The following is an 11,756-nucleotide window of genomic DNA, read 5'->3' as shown; positions in this document are numbered from 1 at the left end:
TTTAGTTGGTTCAACCGATACTTATACCTATCAAACACTATGTTAGATTACTTCACAATCATATTGTGTATATAAGTTTAGAGGAAATAATACTAAGCTCCTTCTTTTAGTGTTTCTTGCAATGGTGATTGCGACATGCTTGTCATCAAGTTTGTAAAATATATGATGACATGAGAATTACTTATTATTTGACCATTGCTATGTGATTATTGAATGAATGATTATATAAATTTACAGTTGTGTAATGAACCTAATCTTATGGAACCACTAATAGTTAAATACATGGATGAACTTATTACTTGGAATGACGAGTTTGATAGATTTATATTTATTCATGAGCTTTATGACAATCATTTATGTTTGAAATGCACTTAACTTGAGTTGAACGGTTATTTATACAAATGAAACTTAACCGACCATATTTTGAGTTCCAAGTAAATATTTTAATCAAGAACTTAATCTTAGTTAAGTTTTTCATAAATTATAACTCAATCACAATTAAGTTCAAGTAAATGTTCTAATTAATAACTTAATCTTAGTTAAGTTCTTTATACGTAAAACAGAATCATAATTAAGTTTAGATGAATAATTTAAATGAGAATTTAATATCAACTAAATTTTTCATAAATAAAATTTAACTATAATCAAGTTCAGATGAATATTTTGATTAAGAACTCAATTTTAGTTAAGGTCTTTATAAATGAAGCTTACACACTTGAGAACTTATCAATAATACTGAAACCATCATAATTTTTCATTCGTAGGATTCATTATTTATTATTATTTGATATTCTCACTTATCTAATTATTTCTCTTTTTAAGTCTTTTTTTCATAACTAATAATGGAAAGTTCTTTTTCCTTTTTTTTTTTGGGTGGTTGTCTCTTTTTATAATTTCAATAAAAAATCTGCAACACATGACCCTAAATACTCTGCAGAAGTGACCTTTCTAAGCTTAAATATTAGGGACAATTTTCTTTTAGACCAACTGGACCCAAAAATTAAGATTTTGCTCATAAAAGTTGCATAATTGATGAAAATGATATAAAATATGAATAGACCAATATACCCTTCAAAACTATTTTCTACCATAACGTTTGAGAAACTTTTTTATTTTAATTTTTTTTAAATAATTATTCTGGAAATTTATTATTTTTAGAAAACTAATTTTTTTTAAAATATATCATTTAAAAAAAATTTGACATATTTTTTCAGTTATTTTTTATATACACAATTTTAAAAATATATATTTTCCAAGATATTTGATTTTTAAATAATAATAATTTATTTTTATTTTTATTTTTTTGAAAAAGGGTGTATTTTTTCCAAATCACTAAATTATATTAAATTTTATTAAGGTTTTCAAAATGAATAATATTTAAATTAATGTTTTTCTACTCTTTTTTTTTTTCATAGTCAATAAAGATCATTTTTAAAAAAATAAAAACTTCATATGCTTCTCAATTTTCACACTTTCTTTAATTCTTGGGCTAAAATAATGAATTTATATGGACCAAAACTTAATTTTTGGATCTAACTAGGTTCAAAACATAATTTTTCCTAAATATAATTATTATTTTTGTTAAGTTAATCCGCAGATTTTCTGCATATATTTTCTAGAAAAAAAGAAAAGAAAAGAAAAGGCTTCCCTTCTACAAATTAGCTCTGGACCGAACAGGCACTAGAATACAAAAAAAGCCCCGATCTCAGGCCTGATAATAACAAACCAGCAGCTCTGCAAACAACAGAGGCTACGGGCAAAGGCTGATTTGGTGTGTAGCCCCCCCTCATAATCTAAAGGTAGCATAGAATCTAAGCAATAAAGGAGAAGCTAAACAAATATTCCGGGCTAAAGAATTAAATCCGAACAAATCATCGAAAGTTGATTTACTTTTTGGGCATTGGAAAAAGGCTTTTGCTTTCCCACCAAATCCAAAAGAGTGACTTTGGCCATTTGCAGAGCAGGACCCACTAGTCTAGTCCACAATGTGACACTTCCATTGTGGAGCACAAGGAAGAACCCCACAGATATTTTGCACACACTATATTCCAAACACAATGCTCCAAAAGCTGGATGTGAAAAGGGTTCTTTTTTGTTTTCCTCTTTTTTTTTTCTTTTTTTTTTTTAACTTTTGCAGGTTGGGAAGCCTCACAATTCAGTTTCTGCAACATGCCATGCCACCCTCCATTGCCTCTCTGAGCGGCTTGGAATCTTATCTATCTTGGTGAAAAAAACTTTTACCCACCTCAGAATCTCCATTTTTGAAGTGGGATTTCAACAAATTTCTTAGCCCATTTGGAACTCACTTGAGAATTTGCATGTGGAGTTGAGCATGTAATGAAAGAGGAAAAAAATTGTAGGCAAAAACACTAGTGGCTTTTCTTCTTTTTTTGATTCAAAGTTGGGTTCTAAACTTCTAATTAGAGATTACATACACTATTGAGCCTCAAAGTAGCCAAAAACAGAAGGCCAAAAAAGAAAGACACACAGACAGACAGAGGAAAGAGATGGTTCAATTTCTTCTTCTTCCTCTTCTCTACTATTACCAGTGCTGCTACCCACTACTTGTTCTTCTAGCTACATGATGTTACCGATACCAAAGACTAGCAGAAGAAGCCAAAATTGCCATTGTCAAAGTTGAGAGCATAACTGAAAGGGTCATAGTTGAAGCTGAACCTCTGCTTGGACCTGCTGCTTCTGATTTGTCTCCTAATCCCTGCTCTAACCCTCCAAAACCAGCTCCTCAACTTCCTCTTCCCACACACAACCACCACACTTGGATCAAAGTACACTCCAATCACACTCATTTTCTCCCAAAACCCACCTAGCAAAAATGATAAACCAAGGAGATGATGATGGTTTCGCAGAAGAAGGAGACAGACCATTCCTCCAACCCACCTACCAAAATCAATGAACAAAGAGATGATGATGCGGAAAATGATGGTTTCATGCAAAAAGAAGAGAGCCCACTTCTCCAACCCACCTTCCAAAACCAATAAGCAAAGAGAAGAGGATGATGAAAATGATGGTTTTACATGAAAAGGAGAGAGCCCACTTCTACAACCCACCTTGCAAAATCAACAAACAACAAGATGAAGCAACAGAGCACATTTCTCCAACCCACCCAGCAAAACCAATAAACAAAGAGATACTGAGGAAAAAGAAGATGGCACTATAAACGTAGAGAGCCCTTTTCTCCAACCCACATTGCAGAAGATACCAACAAGGAGATGATGATGGGCAAGGGTTTTATAGACCACGGGGGAAAGGGTGGTTGTGGCTTGGAGGAGAAGATTGTAGAGTGTGGCCCCTTTTTGGGGCGTGGAGACTGGTGGGTTTGAGGAGTGGTGCTGTGACTAGGCTCGTGCTAATGCTAGTGTCTGACTTGCCATGGGATACGAGGGAGTGATGGGTTAGTCACATGGCTCTCATCATCTTTTTCTCTTTCTTTTTATATATATATATACACATACAGACAGGGGTAGGGAGATACAGACAGAAAGAGATGTGTTTTCTACATTTTTCTGGCTTTGATTTGATGCCTGAGATTTCCCTTTTTTTTCATATTCATCTCTTGATTGACCCATGATTAGATGTCTTCTTTTCATTTCTTACACTGTTTCTCTCATTTTCAATGTCTTGTTCAAATTTTGATTATGGATTTTTTGAACAACTTTTTCGGGCCGTCCATTGGATTAAAAATACATATATTAATCTACACAACTCAATTTTCTTTCTCATTTATGTAAGGATAAATTTCCAACACTCACCCTCCCTTCCCCCTCTATTTAACATCCCTTAATGCATCATTATCATTGATTTTAATCACCTCTTGATCATATGTTTCTAGCTTAAATAAATTATCTCTGATAATATAAGCTAAATCCAAAAATTTTGACAATATTTTTCTTGGAATAGCACTCTAATCCTTTGCAGATTTATTTAATTAATTTCATTCGTTTTTTTCCGAGGTTTTGATTCAATATATTTTGTTCTTATAAGTTTAAAATTTCATCAAAAATTTATCTTATTTTAAACTATAAGAAAAGTTTTTAATAAAATTTTAAATCTATGAAAATTATATATATTTACTTAAAGTATAATTCTAAATAAAAGAAATATATGAAATCATAAAAAAGTTTTACATATTCTTCCACCTTTCAAATTTGATCGAAGAATGGAAAGTAAGGTTGGGGTTTGAATTCAACATGAATATATATGTTTTTTAATAATTTAGGACAATATGCTTTCTATTGTATTAGGTCATCCTTATTTTCGGAAATTTTGAAATTAAGAATTATGAATAATAAAAATATTAGAATGATAGAAATTGTGACTTGTAATTTTTGATTCCCGTGTGAGGATTGAGGAAGGTGCAGTAGACAGAGAATTGAGCAATAAATGAAGGGAAGAGGAGAAGAAAAATGCATTGGAGAGCTAAAATTCCCGTGTGGAGTAATAAATGAGAGAGGCAGAGAAGGGGAGGGAGAAAGGAGGGAGGGAGGGAGGGGGGCAGAAGATGATGTTCGGCCTCGACCGACGAGCCCGCTGTCGGAGTCGGCAGCGGCAATTGGTATGCCCACCTCATCCGTCCCTTTCTCCTCTATTCTCCTCCTCCTTCCTCTCCATTCCCCACCTCCCTAAATGCTCTGCTTTCATTTACTCAACTCACTTTCACTTTTCTCCCTCATCTCCATTTCTCTCCATTTTCTTTCTTTTTCTTTTTTCTTTTTTTATTTATTATTTTTATTTTTAAAGCCCCATAAATCAAGTCAACGTTTATCCCATTATTTTGGACGATGCTAAACCAATAATATATTATGGGTGTGTTGAAATCATTAAAAACCGATACCAATAAATGGGATGAAGTTACAAACGTAAATAAATGATACTAAGTTACAAATAATAAGATTTAAATATATGCATATAGCATCACTTAATTTATGAGACATTTTTAAAATACATTTTTGTATTATAATATCTAATTTCGTCCAATTATTTGAATTTTATTATATACTTTCAATGACCCGATTGTTTTAGGTATATAATAATATTGCTCCCAAAAAATAAATGATTAAAAAAATTTACTCAAATTGGTGTGAAAGGCCGAAGATGATTAGAGACTTCTTAAAGGTTCAATGGTTAATAAAGCTCCAAGATATGTATATTATGGCATTAAATCACGTAAAGATAATTAATTTGATCACATTAAATTAATTTTAAGATAAGATGGTTAAATCATTGACGAGAATAAATTAGATACTTTAGAAATGATTTAGTAACTTAATTACATATCCCTTCTATAAAAATAATAACGGTCATTACTTAGGTTCAAGTTATTTTTATCTGTATAGTATGTATATTTTAGATCATATTTTTGTTTTTTTTATTGTCTTTTAGAATCGACTACGGACCATCATTAAATTTTTTTATTAAAGTCAAGAATATCCAACTTAAAACAAAATTCTAATAATATTCATGAATGCGCGATCCTAAGTCTAACATGGAGATCATAACCTAAACTAGTGACTTTTTAAGTCATTAATTTCAATTAAAAATTTACTTATGAAGCCAAGATTTTTCATACAAGTGTTGGGGACCCACTGTAACCCATGTTGTGTGCATTAGTAACAAAGAAGACCCCTAATCTAGCATTTGGGGCAAGCCCATTTCATCATACGAGCTCGCACTACATTAGAAAAAGGCCCATGAATTCGAGGGCATTTGAGCTATAAAAGAAAAAAACCCTAGACAGGGTTCTCTGGTTCTCTCTCTCTCTCTCTCTCTCCCTCATCGAGCATCCTCTTGTGGAGATTCCTTGACCAAGCAGAAGGGATTTGCTGCTCAATCGAAGCCGAAAGATGTTTAGCTAGGAACAGTGTCCTTTCTCGAGGCACCAAGAAGGACATGATGTAGACTTTTGATCAAACCTTAAGGGTCAACCTGCCTCAACTTTTACAGTTTTGTGAAATGGGTAAAATATATAATATTGAGGGTTTGTTTGTTTGGTATCATTTTAAAAAATAATTATCCAAAAAAAAAAAAAATTTAATAATTTTGAAAAATAGTTCTTAACTTTTAAAAAACCAAATATCAAAAATAGTTTTATTGACGTATTCTCAATACACTTATATATTATGTAAAAAGTGTCCACTTTTTTTAGTTGTTATTCAAATTATTTTACTAAAACATTACTGAAAACACTTTAAAATTATTTTTAAAAATGACATATTTTAGAATAAATTATAAATAAACCATTTTTTGTTGACAATTAGGTGCTTTTTATTTATTTTTGAACTTAATTTCAAATAGAACTTAAAATTAAATAGTATTTAAATAATATTAAATATTAAATATTAAGTTGTCTGTTTTTAAAATATTTTATTTATATTAAATATTAAAAAATTTAAAAAAACAACCAATTACTTTTTATAATTTAAAAAAGTCAAATATTTTTATTTTTTTATTCAATAAAATATTTAAAAAATAATTAATAAATTAACAAATAAATACAAAATAAATAAATAAACTATTTAAAATCTAAAAACAAATTGATTTCAGTAAAAAAATTCTAAATAAAACTCTTTTTTTTTTCTTTTCTTTTTTATGTTTTCAATGACAAGATACCATTTTGGAAAGAGTTATAAAATATACCCTAAACAATCTCTCAAATTCAACATCTTTTTGTTGTTCTTAGTAGTTTGTGAAACCCAATACGCAATGAATGTTAAAAAAACTCTTTTGGTTTGGGCCCTTTGGGGGATGAAAACCTTTCATGTATTCAATTGTAATTAACACTTCATTATATCACATGCCCTCTTAATCTTCAATTTCTTCCATTGCTTTCTAAAAGATTGAACAAAACATCAAGGAAAAAGGAAAAAACAAAAAAGAAAGTAAGAAAATTATTTTCATATTTGGTTTACTATAAATATTAAAAAAAATTAAATGTAATCTAAATTAATTAAAAGCTTATGGATTCTTAAATTATTTTATTTTATATAAAAATAAATAAATAAATACAATTTGAAAAAATATGTAAATATAATTTATTAAATTTAAATATGTTCTTTTTTCCTCTCTTTTTTTTTTCTAATTTTTGCTCTTTATTTTTTTTTTTATATTTTTATTCAAATTTGTTTTAGAACTACATTAGATTGTAAAACCTAAATCAAATTTGTTACATGTTGTAATTGAGAGGTATGCGAGAATTTAACCATTGTAACTTTTATCTTTTTTTTTTTTTTTTTAAGTAGTGGATTTTAAATGTCGGTATATAGAAATCACATTGATCATTGAATTACGTTACAATTTTCATATTTTCCTTTATTTTCTATCTGTATATATAGACTAAAAAACATTTTTCATAATGTTTTTGTTAACACCTCACATGATAAAAAATGATAAATTTTAAGAATTTAAATTAGTTTTAAAAGTTTGATCAAACACCGTATTTCTACAAGAAAGTGTTTTCAATTATTTGGGAGTATCGATATTTCAAAAATCAATCTTAAATTAACTCTTACCCGATGTGAAGGAAAGCATTTTCATAAATTTAAAAAGTAAAAAATAAGATACCAACTTTTGCATGACCCACCCACCACGAATGGTTTAAAAATTTTGTCATTAAACCACAATTCAAACTATTTAAAGGAAAACCCAAAATTTGGATTTAAAAAGAAGAGAAAAAAGTAGAAAAGGTTAGAGAAGAAAGAAACCCATAAAGGACACTGCAAGAGACGTGAGATGGGGGAGGAGAGGTCGCTTTTGGGAGCGTGGAAGTGATCTGAAAAGTGAAAAGGACTCCTTTTGTCTATAGTTTTATTTACAAAAACAGTAAAAGTTGGTTCATTAAATTTGGCCTCACTTTTGAGGAGAGGTACATTTTCTTTAAAAAATAAAACAGACAAAGAAAATAGAACAGGCATGTGTGGAGAGAGGATGGCCATGGTCCTTGGCTTGGTGTCCATTGAGTTTTCACTCTCTTTTTAGGGTATTGCTAACCCTTAGCAGTTAGGGTTTTGGCTTTCACCTTCCCAAATATCTAGTCTTGCCTTTCATTTTTGGAAACATCTAGAATATTAAACATGATGAGAGTATAGATACAAAATAATCAAATAATGTAACTATTAGCTAATACTCGTTCTTAATCGTGCAAGTTTATTTTTTTTTTTAAAAAAAACCCGAAACAGGTTCGGTATTACTGTGTCCTACCATAATTATATATAAAATTAATTTAATTTAATTTTTAGTATATAATAATAATAATAATATTTTTAAATAAAATAAGTCATAAAAAATTATAATATTTTAATTATTTATAGAATATATTTATTTTAATGTAATTAAAAATTTTCTAAATTATTTTTAATTTTTTTTTTAAAAAAAGTTAAACACGATGGGATGAATCGGATATGAGAATTGAATAAATGGAGTGGGGTTGATATTGAAGCCACAGATCCCAAAGCCACCCCATAGTCATCTTTAGCATCGAATGATGAAAATATCGATGATTATAGATATATTAGTAATTCTATTTTATGGATATGTCAAAAATATTTGAGAGATATTGGATATTTTTTTTCATAAATATTTGTTGAGCGAAAATTATTCAAAATTCATAGGAATACTTGAAAAAACTCTAAAAAATGATAAAATAAGCAATAATATTTTTGATATTATGGTAACAAGGCCCCGGACCTTTTTTAGGGAGAAGTTATAATAATTAAAGTGAGGTTTTAGACTCAATTACCTGAACGGCTGAACCCTTATCTCATACGGCCATACCCAACTCGAGTATGATTAAATTTGGGCTTTTTAATGGGATGGGCTTGTTACAGTTCTCTAAGAGAGCAACTTAGAAGCTTAATTGGGCTTCCTAATGGGCTCTAATTGGGTTTGTTGCATATATGTTTTTGTTTTTTTTTCCCCTTTTTTGGTGAGGATATGATTGGTTTTCAAAAAATGTAAGGAAAAATAGGAGGATAAAAAATAGAAAAAAATTAAAAATAAAAAAATAGATTTAAAATTAATAAATTATTTTTATATGTTATTTTAAACTCATTTTATTTATTCATTTTTATATAAATATTAAATAATTTTAAAATACATAATTTCTTAAATACTTTTAATTATATTTGATTTTTTTTTCATAATTTTAAATGTAAAAGCGAATCACAAGAAAATCCTTTTTTTATTTTTTAAAATTTTTTCTTTTTTTAGTACACAAGAAAATAACTTTTTTTAGCATTATTTTATTTTCTTAATATTTTCGAGGAGGTTGGAATCAAACATAAACTATAATAAGGGGGTGTATGAGAGAATGGAAATGAATATTTTGTTTACATTCCTATTTCTTAGTGGATAGAAATGAATTTGATGATTTCATTTCTAGTACTTTGATGAACTTAAAAATACAAGATTGGAATGATTATTTGTTTTCATTTTAACTTTTGATAATAATAGGAATGAAGATGAAAAAAAAAATTACAATAATATCCTTCCATATAATTTAAAATATTTTTTTATTTTTTTTATTTAAAAAAAAATTTGATAGTTTTTTTGTTATTAAATAATAAGACTAAAAAAATATATATACTCAATAAATAAAACTTAACCATAAAAAATCATATAACCCTAATGTACAAATATTCAATTATCATTTTTATTAAAAATTTGAATAATTTGTCATGCTAAAGTAGTTATAAAATTATATTTTATAAAAAGAAAAAAGAAAAAAGTATATATTTATTATAATATTTAAATTCTCAAAGCTACCAAATATTTTTCCTATTTCCAAAAGGGGAAATAAAAGAATTCAAATTTCATTCAAAACCCTATAAATTAGAAATTGAAATTTTTTTTTCTATAGTTTGGGAGAATCACTTGTTACATAGAAGTGGATGATGAATGAGTCTCTAGCTTTGCAAATAAGATAAACATCAGGCTTGAAGAATGAGATAAGAGAATAAGAGGGTAAAATAGTAAATTTAGGTTATTTTATATTATTAAATGAGTTTAATGATAACAAAAAATCAAGAAAACATATTTGATAACTAAAAATTGATTTTTGTTTTATGTTTAGAGTGTTTTTAGAAAACATCTTTTAGTTATTTTTTTATCATTTTTACTTGTTTTTTAAGAAGCATTTTAAAAATAATTATATAAATATATAGATAAAATACTAGATATAAAAATTATTTTTAAAATATTAAAAATACATTAAAAATATTTTAGGTTTCAAACATAGTTCCACCAAATATTAGAAAGTAATTTTTAAAAACTGTTTTCGAAAATAGTTGTCAAATATGCCTTTTCAAAATTTCATTATTTTAATTTATGTAAATTTTTATTATGTATTTTATTTTAGGTTTGAACATGCAGAGCACGTGTAGTACATAATATACACGTGCATAGCCATCAGACAAAAATACCCTTGGAAGTGACTTTTCGAAAAACTGTTATAACAATAAATAGGGCATTTATGTAATTTCAAACATAGCGGTGGGAGAATTTCCCTGTCAAATTTGATAAATACCATAAAGATTTATTATTGAAATAAGTGTGAAAGATAAGGGCACTTTTGAAAAAGATTTCTCCAAAAAAAAAAAAAAATCCTAAAATAATTATCACATATTTTTCAAAAATAAAAACTTAAATATTAAAACATTTTCAAAATTTTGAAATATTGTATTAAGGAAAAAAAATATATTTAATTTTCTTATGTTTGGTTTTATCATGAAAAATACAAAAAAAAATATATATATATATATATATATATATATATATATATTAAATTATTTAATCTTAATAGGAAAAATAAGTAAAATAAATTCAAATTAACATATTTTTTTAATTAATTTTAAATATATTTTTTATTTTTTATTTCCTTTTATTTTTTTTCTTTATTTTGTTCACATCGCATTTTACCTAGTATTTTTTTGAAAACCAAACATAGCATATAAGTTAATTTCATCCATACCGTGATAGACTCATAAATCATATTATTATTTAAATATTATTATCTTTTTATTATTTCAAATTTTTAATTGAAAATGTATTGAACGATTATTAACTACCTAAATCGACATTTGGAAGTTCCATTCTAATACATTTCAAGCAACAGTTTCACACTTCAAATTTACTTAATTAACCCTATTACTATTTAAATATTACATTCAAATATTATATTAAATCTTTTTATTATTTTAATAAATAATCATAATATTTCAATGATAATATAATTTTTTTTTCAAACTTTATACATTCAAATAATAATTCCATATTATTATTCAAATATTATTTTTGTAAAGTTATAAGAATAAAGTGGGATGACTAAATAATTTTGGAATGATTAGGGAATGTTTGGCAATTATTTTTTAAAACAATTTTTAAAAATTGCTCTTTGACTTTTGTATAATAAAAGTAGGTTTGAATACCTTAAATATTTTTAACTTATTTTAAATATAATTTTTTATATGATTAAAATATGTTTCATGAAAACACTTTTTTTTGTTTTTATTGACAAACATGTTTTATGAGTTTAAAAACAATTAGAACATAAAAATAAAAAATGGTATTTGATTATTAAACATATTTTTTGTATTAGAAAACAATTAAGATTATATAACAGAAAATAGTTTTTAATTGTCAAACGTATTTTTTGATATTTGTTATCTCGGAGAACAAAAAATTGTTTTGAAAAGAAGTTCCAGCATTTGATTCCATTATTCTTTTTATCAATAAACATGATAGTT

The sequence above is a fragment of the Vitis vinifera genome, chromosome 10 (genome assembly GCF_030704535.1).
Source record: "Vitis vinifera cultivar Pinot Noir 40024 chromosome 10, ASM3070453v1".
In the NCBI taxonomy this organism is placed as follows: Eukaryota; Viridiplantae; Streptophyta; class Magnoliopsida; order Vitales; family Vitaceae; genus Vitis; species Vitis vinifera.
This window is presented reverse-complemented; position numbering follows the sequence as displayed.